General features: G+C 36.8%; 1 protein-coding gene across 4 annotated transcripts in view; it reads right to left on the minus strand.

Annotated features, from left to right (window-relative positions):
• Positions 1-15,513, minus strand: part of LOC135212743 (uncharacterized) — a 436,319-nt gene that overhangs the window by 148,381 nt on the left and 272,425 nt on the right. The window lies entirely within an intron of this gene.

Raw genomic sequence — 15,513 nt, forward strand, 5'->3', positions numbered from 1 at the left:
TTAAGTACACAGCCACGATGATGCGGAAAGAAATTATGCCAATATACACTGTTACCAACGCAACCAAGTGATACTGAAAGCTTAAACCTTATTTGTGATTGCCATGAACATGTACCCATTATTTTTAGCCATTTCTGTACATTATTGTACATCATGAAACCACGTCTTAAATTTCCTGACCATTCTTTCTTTTACTTCCACCTGCCGACTCCCTCCATGTAACGGTAAATATGATAAGTTCTGAGGGCTGACATGCAGGCTTTCCTTCTTGAGAAGAAGTCTGCCTGTCATTTATAAGGAAGCTCCTCTCACCAAGGGAGCCACAACCTATCACTAAACCAAGAAAAAATATTATTGTTATAATTTTTTTTTAGATTTATTAGCGAAGCCTACAAAATCACTGATCTCCAAAACAGAATTAACATAATTTGAAAAAGAAGCGAAAACGGACAGAAGTAACAAATGAAATAAAACATACATAAAAATAATGACTAAATCGATTCATAAACAACAATGAAAAGCAGAAAAACACATCAAAGTTGCCGGGCACTTTAAAAGTACCATTACAGTCTTTCTCAGACTCATGATCGGTTACATCTCCATCAAAAATGCCGGGTGGCAGGCCCTTCCAAAGTTGAACAGAGAAAAGATAGACTTCTGGTGCTAAGCGACGCGACGACGTGACATCTCAACAGAATATATGATTCTTCCCTCGGATATTCCGATGTTCAGGAATATTAGTCTTTTTCTTTAAGATTCCTGCACTGACTGGAACACTGGCTCACCATCATTCACTCCACTGATGCTCCATCAGATTCAAAGAGAATTATTGCGGACGTTTCAACCAGAATTCCCTTCTGCTATCAATGGGAATATTTATGTTTCCTTCAACTCTGAAGGTCATTGGACATTCTATACTTTGTCTATTAAATCTCACGTTTGTGGAAATTCATTAAGACTTAATACCATTCCGATTTCCTAAGACGACTTATTTGATCATTCTGAAGTATATTACCACCCATCTAAAAATGTCTTATTCCTCTTCTACAATTCTCACCTTTCCACTTCTATTTACTTCTTCGCCGCCACTCCTTCTTCCTCCATCACATTTGAAGACTTCTGCCTTTTCTAGCTCTTCCTAGTCCTGTATTCTGATCTTCCCTTTCGTTTCTTAATTCCATTGTCCATTTTTCCATCTCCACTCTCAGGTTTCACCATTATTCATGTGAAATTCATTCGCTTTTCCATCGTTCTTAAGCGCGTCCTGCTCCCAGTTTCACATTACACCCTTTCCGACACGTGTCATTCACAACTTTTCTTTTTTCTTTTTAAAACTCATACATTTCGTATTTCCAGTTTTCGTTGTTTTGCTCACTTCTTTCCGTCCCTTGTCATGGTCATATTTCTCTATGTAATCCTCTACATTCCTGGATTCTTCTCTCCGGCCCACAGATCCTATATGTTCCCCGCTACAACCAACCGAATACATATATACCCATTCATCACTGGGAGTATCCTCCCTACCCCCCGAAACCCCGCGGGGTATATCTCCTCGCTTCTGAGCTTTGGGGCCGTAACAGTCGCGTAACTTGTTTAAGGTACTCCTGAAGTTAAGAAGCCCTCGCACCTCACTTTTCTTTCCAGATCCCCCAAAGGACAACTTTCGAAACTTCACAACTCGTGTCATGCGGCGCTCGACTTCCATAAGGGAGGTTGGGAATATCGGTCATTAGATGGAATCCCCCCCCCCCCCCCCCCCTCTCTCTCTCTCTCTCTCTCTCTCTCTCTCTCTCTCTCTCTCTCTCTCTCTCTCTCTCTCTTGGTTACCTCGCAACGGGACCTACAGCTTATTGTGGGATCCGAACCACATTAGGCTATAAAGGGGAATGAATTTCTAATCACCAGGAATACATTCCTCTGGTTCTACGTTGAACTAGCGACTACCGAATCGTTAGGCGAGAACGCAAACCACTCGTCCAACGAGGAACTAAGCACCACAGTTACATCGAATCGTTGCAGTTGCATATGGATTCGTTTCTTGAACTTAACAAGAATTATCCGGAACATTTTTTTTCTGGACATTTCCTAAACGTTTTATTCGACTTGAACTGATAAAATATAAATTACAAAGAAATCACACACACACACACACGTATATGCAAACAGAAACGAAGTCATACATAAGGATTTAAAATATCTTAATCAACTGGTCATTACGTCTTTCAGGTAAATTAGTCAACATACATAATTATCTTAATAATCAACAATACAAATGACACAAAAGGATGATCCAAATGACTAATACGAGACGTAAGTAAACTCCCTATTCAAAATACCAGCAATCATGCTAAAAGGCGAGCTATACCAATCTGCATTAATGAAACGTCAAACAATGAGCGTTTCGCTCTCTCTCTCTCTCTCTCTCTCTCTCTCTCTCTCTTCTGCATATGCAGGTTATATTTATGAGCAAACAAATGTACCCGTAGGTATGTAAAAACCAGGCATTTTTTACCTCGGGTACCAGGATGTCCAGCAAATAATAACTATAATCATGGCCTTCACAAAAACAAAGACTATCTTAGTCATAAAAAAAATATACTATCGAAGTCATAAAAAAAACAAAAAAAAAAAAAAGGTCTGTGTTCCCGGCCTCCAAAACTTTACTTTGGGGGAAGGACGCGTTACAAGATTTTCCCATTTCACTTAACGCATAAGTTGCAAACATTAAATTCCTAACTTAACGTGAAGCGGTCTTTATAATTCATACTACTCATACTAACGACAGGGATCAAATAAAAAGGACACAATTTAAACACGTTCATATATTCTCAGTTGTAAATGGAAACACAAAATAATTGATCAGAAATGTAGCCTCCAACTTCAGTGTATACGTACATCAAATTCATTAAAACGTGCTAAAATCTAGACAGACAGACAGCCCGTTGTTTCACCAACAACAAAAAATCATATATTTTTTAGAAAATTTTTTTTCTGTTCTGTTTAATATGCACATTATTCATTTTATACATTTTCATTCTAATAAATAAACCATAAATATCCTATCCTAAAATTCCTGTATCTTTAACTCAACGCGAAACCCCTTTTTCAGACCCTTCTTAACCCCCCCCCCCCCCCAACCCCCCAACAACAACAACAATACAGCAACAGCAACAACAAAGTAGTTTGTGAGGCTTACTAACCCACCCCACAAAAAAAAAAAAAAAAAAAAAAAAAAAAACGAACGAACATGATTGTTCGTTTTGAGTGTCGAGAGGTGGATGGCGGCTACAGACAGAGATCCACACACCACGATGGAACAGGGGGCGGTTCAGTGAGTCATCTAGTCAAAAACATAATTTAATTAGGCCCGGAAGCTTAGCAGCTCTCGCGGGACGAGGAATTTCGGGAGCTCGAGATTGGACGCACAACCCCGATGACCCGATTTGACGAACAGCAGACGGGGTCAACAACCGCTATGCCAAAGGATTACTCACTCACTCTGTCGACTCTTTGATAAGGTACTTAATTAGGATGCCCTTATGCCAACATAAGCACACGAGAGAAAAAAAAAATTAAATCAGGGATAAACCAGATTGACGATTTCCAATCTCCCAGCGCCCACATAATTTTATTTTTCTTGATCCCCAGCAACATGAAAGGGGCTGGGAGCTTAATCATATCGTTAATTTATCACCCAACGGTTTCTCATTTTCATATATAATCAAGGGATTGGATTTCTTCAGAACCTTCAATAACCTTTCGTTACTTCCAAGCTAAATATTGAATCGTTTCAGCTGATACCTCAGATTATCAAGGGACTTCGCAGTCAGGTAGATTTATTGCAAAATAGAAATGTTTTACTACCCAACCCTCTACCGGCTGAGAGCACAGTAGCGATTTCCTTTTCTCGGTTCGGTTGCTTGGTTGGTACACATAAGGGGGCCTTATGCCTACACGGGACCTTGCAAATTGGCGGTACGTATGTAAGAGATGGGTAGGTACGAGGTCTGGTGTGTATTTGGCGTAAATGAACGAGCTAAAACAACGTCCGTGTCTTATTTGAAGTAAGAGTTTAAAGAGAAAGGTTCCTTTTAGTTTTCTGTAAAAGAAAAGTATTATGTCGGCTTTGTTTATCCGCCCGTTCGTCCTCACTTTATTCTGTTCGCTCTCAGAGATAAAAAGCTACCGAGGCTAGAGGGCTGCAAATTGGTATTTTCATCATCCATCCTCCAATCATCAAATATACCAAATTGCAACCCTCTAGCCTCAGTAGTTTTTAATTAGTTGAAAGTTAAAGTTAGCCATGGATCGTGCATCTGGCAGAGCTTTCCGGAGGCACGGAAAGCACCCTCACTCTACCGCATCTGGTGAGCAACTGGAGAACTGCCGGTCATTGTTGATGTTTTATACAGCATGATACGTTGTACAGAAAACTCGATTATATTTTTAGTTGTTCCTGAATTGCCATTCAGGTAGTTTATTACATAGATTCACTCAATCTTCTCAGTAAGAAACGAAACAGGAACCACAAGGACTTCAGTTGCAGGAAGAGTCACAGACAGTGATGAGCTAACTCCATGAAAGATATCTGAAGAATTGAAGTGTGCAAAAATAAATAAATTAAAGGCTATCCATTCTCCAAGAATAACGTCACAACTAAGGGATAAGATAACAGTTTTAAAGTTTTAAAAACGTAAGTAACGAGATTATAATTATCCTCAGACATCGGCAGGGAGCGCGCGGCCATTTTCCCACCACACCCCTTCCCTCTCCGGGGCTAAACTTCTGCAGGTAATTAGCTTCCCAACGGGGAGGGGATCCACGACCTGTATTCACAATAACATTTATTGAATTCTTTCCAAATTTATTTATGTCACGTGCTGCCGCATTTGCCCCAAACAAACAGAAAGCAGTTACAATTACGTTAATTTTGTTTATTCGCTCTCTCTCTCTCTCATATATATATATATATATATATATATATATATATATATATATATATATATATATATGGATAAAAAATACAGTAGATGCACGTGACTTCATAAATAAGCGAACACCACAGGAAAATGATTGTCAGAAATCCAAGCGCTTTCGTCTTTACTAAGACATTGTCAAGGAGCTAAATGAGATACAATTGGAGAGAAAGGTCTCAGGTACAACACAAGATCAAGAATACCAGATGGTTAATTGTCAAAAGGGTAATAATTAAAAGAGATAATCCAGGATTATCGGATAACACACGGTCATAAACCTAAACAGATTTGACCCTAACCGAAATTACAAAGTATCTTTACCAGTCCAAAACATGTAAAAACTGAATATATTTTGTTGCTTATATTTATCTACAACTTTTTTCATTATGAAAGCATCAAGTCTAAATAAATTAAGACTTAAATTTAGAACATTTCTGTTATTTGACTTGATGAAACAAGATTCAATGATATTCCTTTTAACTGTGTCATTACATGGGATTAAGTCTCTTGCTTGACTCCAGTTAATGGGATGATCTAAACCTCTCATATGTACGAATAATGCATTCGATATTTGCCCAGTTCTCACAGAATAATGATTGCTGTTTAAGACGTTGGTGAAAGAGATTTAACCGGTCGTCCGAATAGACTTTATTCACACTTTTGCAAGGAATTTCATATATGCAGCCTGGAAGATCTTTAGGAGAATTTTTGATTACTAAACTCTTGACATTAATATTACTGAAAACAACATTTATGTTAAAAAGCTTTAAAATTCTAGGAATATCTAAAAACCTTTCATCATACGGTAATTTTAGAATGTTATGCTTACTAAATTAGAGTTTGCCATTAGTTGAATAAAATGTTTTTCTAGCTCTTTTCCATGCCACATCTACAAAAGTCCTTGGGTATTTAAGTTTCAATGCAATATCATAAATAGTTTTAATTTCAGCAGTCAATAAACTGCGGGCTACAGAAAACATTAAAGCCCTTAGGAACATCCCAGAAAAAACAGAGAATTTAACATTTTGATGGTGATTGGAGTAGTAATGAACAAAAGAGGCAATGTTAGTTGATTTTCGAAAGACTGAAAAGGTGAAATTTCTATCATTTCTATGAACAGTTACATCAAGAAAATTCAAATTGTAACAATTTCTTTCACCTCATACAGTAAATTTTATAGAAGGGACTAAATTATTGAAATTATTAAGGAATTCCTGGAGATTTTCGTGAACTGGCCAAATACAGAAAATATCATCCACATACCTAAACCATATAACTTTTTGGGGCAAAATTTTTGGTAAGAGTTGTGTCTCAAAAAATTCCATGTAAATATTGCTAAGGACAGGAGATAAGGGATTGCCCATAGCCATGCCAAACTTTAGTACAAAAAATTCCCCAGGCTTCATATATGAAATTCCTTGCAAAAAGTGTGATAAAGTCTATTGCGGACAGACCGGTAAATCTCTTTCACAACGTCTCAAACAACATCAATATTCTCTGAGAACTGGGCAAATATCGAATGCATTTATCGTACATATGAAGAGATTTAGACCATCCTATTACTGGAGTCAAGCAAGAGCCTTAATCCCATGTAATGACAGTTAAAAGGAATATCAGTGAATCTTGTTTCATCAAGTCAAATAATAGAAATGTTCTAAATTTAAGTCTTGGTTTATTTAAACTTGATGCTTTCATTATGGAAAAAGTTGTAGATAAATATAAGCAACAAAATTAATATATTCAGTTTTTACATGTTTTGGACTGTAAAGATACTTTGTAATTTCGGTTAGGGTCAAATCTGCTTAGGTTTGTGACCGTGTGATATCCGATAATCCTGGATTATCTCTTTTAATTATTACCCTTTTGACAATTAACCATCTGGTATTCTTGATCTTGTGTACCTGAGACCTTTCTCTCCAATTGTATTTCATTAGCTCCTTGACAATGTCTTAGTAAAGACGAAAGCCCTCGGATTTCTGACTGTCATTTTCCTGTGGGATTCACTTATATATACATACATACATACATATACATACATATATATACATACATATATATACTATATATATATATATATATATATATATATATATATATATATATATATAAATATATATATGTATATATATATATATATATATATATATATATATATATATATATATATATATATATATATATATATCTATATCTATATATCTATCTATTATTATATATATATATATAAAAATATAGTATATATATGCATATATAAACGACGGTTGTGAATGGCGTTTCTAAGTTCATATAAAACTAAAACGGTTGGAGTTTTCCCAGTGGATGTTCATTGACATTCAACCGTTAAAAATAGAAAGCTTTCATTCCGGTAATAGTTATTTTCCTTATAAATTTCCCTTGAAATTTACCAAAATTCTTCGACACTTCGTTCAGATGATCAAACAATATTCATAGTCTACACGACGCAGAACACATTACCTTTTCGAGGAAAATACCAAAAAAAAAAAGAAAAAAAAGAAAAAAAAAAAAAAAAAAAACAAAAAAAAAAAAAAAAAAAAAAACTAAAGCAGTGAGCAAAGAAATATATAACAAAAAATTTTTATTATCAAATGATTACGAAGGGGAGGGGAATATGAAGATGTTGCATCAAAACGCCACATTTTTCTAATCCTCTGCACAATTTTCAGAAAGATCCACTTTATTATTATTATTATTATATTATTATTATTAATTATTAGTTATTATTATTATTATTATTATTATTATTATTATATCTTTAAATATATGTACAATTACATAACTGTAGATTTGTCTCTCCATTATTATTATTAGTTTTAGTAGTATTCTTATTATCATTATTATTATTATTATAATGATAATTTGTTTCTCCATTACTATTATTATCATTACTATTATTATCCGATAATTCTAAAAGTTCATTTGTGATCTATGTGCTTGTCTTTTGATAGGAAAATTTCACTCCCAAAGGCTTTCATCTTTATTTCTTTATTTATTTCTATTTATTTTTTTAAGCATAATACCATTAGACACATCAAAGCTGGGATCAGACTCGGGTGAATATGTCCTTATAAATAGTTAAGGATAGGTTAAGCCAGCCATACTATTGTCATTGTCAAAGGTTGCGGTTAAACTCCCGAAATTCTAGGGGGCTATTTCTTAGCCCAGCCATTCACTACTTCTATTACAGTTCAATTAACTGCTACCAACATCCAATTAGCAATAAAACTAAGGGAACCTTTAGCAATAAAACTAAGGAAAACCCTAAAATGTCCACACGTTTAAAACAAAGGATGAAAATGTAATACATCTACAGCACTGTTTAAAAAAAAAAAAAAAAAAAAAAACTACCCATATAACAGAAAACGGAATTTACATCCCAATAATGATCAACAGAAGACAAAATAAATCTTGACTCTAAACTATCAATAGCATCAAACCGCATCAGTCATATTTGTGCCTAAATAACTGGTTCGACTAGAGTTTCATAAGCTGTTACAAGAAATTACTTTTAACCTAGTTCATCGTCTCCTATAGTGCCAGTCAAAAATAAACTTCTTTTTAAAATCTAATTGCAGCCAACTTTTGTGTGTGTGTGTGTGTGCACGCGCGCCAGCGCGCAGAAGTAAACAGCAACTTGTGAATATAATACAAAAAAATATGACTGAATGTTATGAACTACTCCATGACAGATATCTGAAGAATTATTGTAGAGGTAGTGTTTCCGAGAGAGAGAGAGAGAGAGAGAGAGAGAGAGAGAGAGAGAGAGAGAGAGAGAGAGAGAGAGCTTAATTTCATCATAGAGAAGAGGCAACATTAGTCTTTGGCCAGGATAAAGAACCTTAAACTTGAAACGCCGTTTCATGCAGACAGGTTAACGCAATACCAACCTAAACGGGAACGCAAAAGAAAAAAACAAAACGATATCCGCCAGGAACATTAGTTCTTATGGCAGGTTTTCTTATTACTGGGTTAGACGTGGTATTCACCAACGAACAACCAGATAAAAGGCTATAATGATGTGTAAGATTTGTTGGTAAATTCACTTACATTAGGGCATGAGAACTCACACTACGATTGTCGTTCAAGTACGCATGGGTTGTTTTTATGTTTTTCTTGTCAAGTCTTTCCTTTATTTAGTTATTGGTTATAGTAACCCTATTTTCAATTCAACGTTAGTTACAGTAACCCCATTTTCAATTCAACGGTAGTTATAGTTGTCCTATTTTCAATTCAACGTTAATTATAATAGCCCCATTTTTAATTCAACGTTAGTTACAGTAACCCCATTTTCATTTCAACGTTAGTTATAGTAGCCCATTTTCAATTCAACGTTAGTTACAGTAGCCCATTTTCAATTCAACGTTAGTTACAGTAGCCCATTTTCAATTCAACGTTAGTTATAATAGCCCCATTTTCAATTCAACGAGAGCCTTTCTTTAACTCCATTAATCCTATTCCAAAACACACTAGAGTTGAATGCTATATTGAGACTAAAGAAAAGGTTTGTTATAGCTGTACTGCTTAGAAAAACTACAGATGAAGAGATGAGGCTGATGCAGAGGTTATAATAAAATGGCGAGCATAGAACGGCAAATGGTCGAAGGATGTACTCTATAACAGCAAAGGACGAAGCAAACACCCACATAAAAGAGAAATCTCTATCGAGAGTTGAAAATCTTAGTCAATATGAATACAGAAACACGCACATCTAATGAACAAAAGAATGCATAAAGTGACAATCAGATGAAGCATATTCCCCTCGCTATGAACCAAGAACACGAGGTTTCGAAAACTTTCAAATACTTTCAATTAATTGCGAGGCGTTCTAGGGACATGCCACTCTACAATACTAAGCTTCTACAACTACAGGCTTCGCATACCTCAGAGGAGAATGTTCTCCAATATTGGCACAGAGCATCCACCCTTTTTACTCTATGGGTACAGTTGGCAACGGGTGCCGAATAATCTTACACTTTTTTTTTTTTTATTACGAAGGTGTCTCGCTTGCTGATCACGGGGATGATTGCGATAGTGAACGATGCGAACACAGAACAGTGCAATCTAATGTAATGTTGAGAAGAAGGTGATTCAGTGCTTTTTATTTTTATTTTACTTCATTTTTTTTTTTTGAAGGTCTAGAGGGAAAAAAAGATGTATAGTGTCTGAGCATAGAAACTTCCACTTATTAATGAGATGCAGATAATTATAATCTACGATCTTCATCGATCCAAGTGTATTACATATACTTGCATATAAATGAATATATATATATATATATATATATATATATTATATATATATGTCATCGTAAGTATATATTATTATCTCAAGAGGATACATTCGTATGTACTACATATTCTTACCTCCTAGGAGGGGACGGCTCCAAAATTACCTGGCCGCAGCTAATCGGTCTACCTTGGGCAGGAATCAAATTTGGCTGTTGTCGCAGGCGAAAGTAGGACTGTAACAACTAGATTACGACCCTATAAACATCTGCCTTTTTATCCCCTTGGAAGAGGAGGGACAGGGGTCTAGAATATATTCCCTATCCTGTTATACACTGGTTTCAGAAATGGTGTTGCTAATCACACGCCCATCTGACAAATGGTAATTTTTATACTGTACCGACAGCGTCTGAAAATTAGTGAAGGGATTACCGTCTCGATAGTCGTGAAAGCCATTTTGGAAAATCCTCAAAAACATTTAAAAGATAAAACAGGAAGGAATTTTGCATATGAAAAAGTAATCAATGTGAAGTTGGCAATGAAAAATGAAACAAAGATCATTTATGAAGAACTGAAGCACTGGGACAAGAGTCGGTGGAATTCTATTTGGAACACCGAGTCCTGATAGTCATCATAACGACACTGAAGTAAATTCGAAGGAGAACCAGGGTCCAATCGGACACTACCTATAATTGGGGGAAAGAACAAACACGGAGTATGTGTGCACATACGCCTTCTCCAGTTACATACATACACATACATATTCAGTCCTCTAGAAGTGGTCTCCAAGCTTCTCGTCAAATATACATGCAAAATCATTACTGCTCTCTAGACTTGGTGGTGGTTCTCAAGTCCTCAAGAGTTTTCCATTAAATTCAAGTGCAATTTTGTGACTGTTGAGTTCAAAGGTCTCTGATTACTACAAGACCTAACAACGTCAATGATACAATATCATAAATGCCCTGAACAAAAATAGTCGACTCCAGTTCTCACATTTAAAGTCAAATCAGTTCAGTCATTTAAAACATTTCAGCAATTTCCATAAAAAGTATGAAAGAAATATACTTTCTGCAAATACTACCCATTTATATGGGTATACAAACTCTACTGTGTACATATTACATACACCGGTATGTATCAACTATGTAAGCATGTACACCCTACTCAAATTTCCACCGCTTTAATATACAATTATGAGAAATTGAAGAACATCATCTTTTAGCATAAAAGATGATGTTTCACGGTCAGAACCAGCTCCGTTGCAGGGAATCCCTTCTCACCCCCACCCCCTTCATGAAACCCCATTATAAACCATCTTAGGGCTCCCCACTACAACCCTGCCAAGTTTAATGCCCACAGGACCAGCCGTTTGGTCATGATTGAATGACAGACGGACGGACAGACATAATGCCCATTATAGTCAGACTAGCAAACTGACATATCTACGATGGGTGATAAAATACTGGTGCAGAAGTGAAAAATTTATATGTACTATTTGTTCAGCAATATTAAAATAAGGACGATTTTTATATACATACCTACTACAGAACCTCTTTATACACAATATTATCAGTTTTTCCACAACTTAATTTCAAGTTGGCAGAGTCAGTTGCTCTGCCCATCGCCACATACAGTTGGCCATGCGTGAACATGGGTGACGGCAGAAACACACCAACACGATCCAAAGTCTGGCCCTGCGACTTGTTTGCAGTGAATGAGAAGGCCAGGTTGATGGGAAACTGCCTGTGCCGTAACTGGAACAGAAACTGGTTGTCCGAAGGCATCCGGGGAATCCAGGGGATGAACAGACGTTTGCTGGTGTGAGGGCCCGTTGCTATCACTGCTTCGATGACGTGGGAGTTTAGCTCCATAACGGTCCACCTCGTTCCATTGCAATGTCCATTGGCAGGATTGAAATTCCGATGCAACATTACCGGGCAGTACTTCTTCAACATTATTTTGTGCACTGGCAGTCCCGATAGATTTAAGTTATTCAAAAAATCTTGTGGATATTGATGATAATTTTCATCTTCTATTGTGTCCGAGCTGATATCTTCGCGACTTTCTCCGGGGAAGTTGTACAAAAATTATGTATGAAAAATCGTAACGTAACCAAGTCTACGGGAATAACCAGCCTCGTTTCACGGCCAGAAACAGCTCCGTTTCAGGGAATCCCTTCTCACCACAACCCCCTACAAAGGAGGGGGTTGGTTGGATGAAACCCCATTATAAACCATCTTAGGGGTCCCCTCCATAATCCTGCCAGGTTTCATGCCCATCTGACCAGCCGTTTGGCCGTGATTGAATGACAGACAGACATTACGCCCATTATAGTATGATACTGAATTTCACACTCACCTCGAAATAATGCAATCATACCCGTCATCACATGTCAACACAGACTCGTTTCTCCAACCATTTTCTTGTGGCTCTTACAAAACTCGAAACTTCCAGCCTTTACATTTTGGAAAAGAGGAATAACAGAAAAAATGATATAAGAAAATATCAATCAGTTCAACTACAGCCATCGACTTGAAAACTGTTGATAACCTTCTTTCAAAAGAACCATGAATTACTAGTTGAAAGAGCTGAAAACTGTATTTCAGTATCACATCGGCGATTCAAAATACCCTCGATAATGACATTTCATTTTGGCTCGGATGGGAAATATTCCCATATTTCTCCATATTATGAATGTGTAACGATCAAAACATATTTGCTTCTAGTATTTCTCGTTTCCATTACAAGAAAAAACGCTGCAAAATTTAAAGCTATCTATCTGTGTGTGTGTGTGTGTGTGTGTGTGTGCGCGCGCGCGCTTAAGAGCCACACTTTTTTTTTCCGCCACAATTTGGTCGTTGTCACTAAAATGAATGAACTAATTGCTCACCATCTTTGGTAATTATTCCAATGCGTCAGACTCGCGGAATCTCAGAAATATGGCCTCTGAAGATACGACCAACTGAGAGGAGGCAATTAGACTTTTGGGGAATGAGAACAAATATTGGTTCCGGCCGCTGGCCTCAAGATATGATTGAAGTCGAGGCATAAAGAAAACAAACATAGGAGAGAGAGAGAGAGAGAGAGAGAGAGAGTTTATGGGTGGTTTGTTCAGCAGCATCATAGTTAGTTCCTTTCAAAATGATATTTGAGGTTGAAAAATTTGTTGTTCACTACAATGCTATGAGAGAGAGAGAGAAGAGAGAGAGAGAGAGAGAGAGAGAGGAAGAGGAGAGAGAGAGTTTATGGTTGGTTTGTTCAGCAGCATCATAGTTAGTTCCTTTCAAAATGATATTTGAGGTATAAAAATTTGTTTTTGCTCACTACAATGCTATGAGAGAGAGAGAGGAAGAGAGATGTAGCATAATGGGCAATGAGAGGCAATTCGCAATGTTAAGTACTACAGCTTTCTTAATTCGTTTATTATTCTTTAAAGAGATCATATCTTAACTTTCTTAACATCAATCATAGCAGGCGCAAAATACGATGCTGGAACACGCATTTATTCTCCGGCAGGAGTTTCTAAAGACTTACCCTGCCACCGAGTCAATAAGGAATAGGAAAAACGCCCATCATAAGACTAATTTGGGTTTTTTTTGCTAAGTGGTCATCGGTCGGATAGCAGGAATTTTGTGACAAGCCCGGTCTTTTCATTATTCGTAATGTATTAAGCCCGTATCTTGAGAATGGGCTACTCTGATATAGTACTTTTCTCTCTACATTTTGGTGTTTTTTATGGGCTCCTTTTATTAGATGGAATTCTGTTGTTACAGAACACTTTTACCAGTCATATATATATATATATATATATATATATATATATATATATATACACATATATATATATATATAATTGTGCATCACAATGGAAGTCGGCATCTGCGCGTGTTACATTTCATATTAAGTGGACGGTGCTACTCTCTGTCTCACCTCAGTTCCTCGTTGGACGAACGAGTGGGTTACATGCTCGCCTACCGATTCGGTGGTCCGAAGTTCGATTCCCCGCTCTGCCAAAGTGGAATCAGAGGAATATATCTCTGGTGATCAGAAACTCATTTCTCGGTTCAATGTGGTTAGGATCCTACATTAAGCTGTAGGTCCCGTTGCTAGGTAACCAATTGGCTCCTAGCCACATAAAAATATCTCTAATCCTTCGGGCCAGCCCTAGGAGAGCTGTTAATCAGCTCAGTGGTCTGGTTAAACTAAAGTATGCTTGAGTCTATCTTACCTCTGAGACCAAATCAGGGTTTTTCATTATCACAACAGTGAAGAAAATCTATAAAACATTTACTTCGGGATTAAAATGATCGCATTTCAATTCCTTTTGAAGCGAAAATATCAAGATGCCATATACTACACTGCACTGAATGATGGAACAAGACTGCTCTCTACCATACTGTTAGTCAAGGTCATCAAGACAAGTCAAGTAGATGACCTGAGATGGAACAGATACAAATGATGTTTTCGTGACAACTCAGAAGTTAAGTATATCTCAAGTTTAACCAGACCACTGAGCTGATTAACAGCTCTCCTAGGGCTTTTTCCAGTCACCAGAAATAAAGTCCTCTAATTCAACGTTGGCAGGAGCGGGAAATTGAACTCGGGACTACAGGCGAGCACGTAAACCACTCATCCAGCGAGGAGCTTGTGTGACTACTCAAAATACTGTAGTACTGGAATATTTCGGTATCTACTCTTGACATCGAACATCTTATAAACGTTTATATCATCGATAATATTTAGAGATGGTGGACATGAAGCATAAGCCAATTGGATCGACCTTACGTAATATTATTATAATTATATAATAGGGTATCATTAAACGTCAATTTACGAATCATACCACCCACGTTATGAGAGAGAGAGAGAGAGAGAGAGAGAGAGAGAGAGAGAGAGAGAGAGAGAATATATATATTTTTTCAAGCAATGCTATCAAATCCTTTCATTTTTCCCGCAAATATATTTTAGAGGACTGAACAGCGGCTTAATAGCACACGCCTGAACACACCTCAATGGGCGTCGTGAATTTTTCTATGCCTCAAAACAAGAATAGGTTCACTGGCCGTTATACTATACTCCCCCATCCCCGCCCCCCAAGTGCTCTGCTCCGAAAGAAAAGTATTGAATAACGTCATAGATAACATGGAAGTGAATACTGAAGAATCAAAATTCATGTTATTCTTGATTTTGCTCAGTGCAAAACAGAACATTTTATATTAAGAGCTGGCGTTCGTAAATTCAAGAATATATGCGAATATCTGATTATAAAGACTGATTCCAATCCTTATTTCCAT

The sequence above is a fragment of the Macrobrachium nipponense genome, chromosome 41, assembly GCF_015104395.2.
Source record: "Macrobrachium nipponense isolate FS-2020 chromosome 41, ASM1510439v2, whole genome shotgun sequence".
Lineage (NCBI taxonomy): Eukaryota > Metazoa > Arthropoda > Malacostraca > Decapoda > Palaemonidae > Macrobrachium > Macrobrachium nipponense.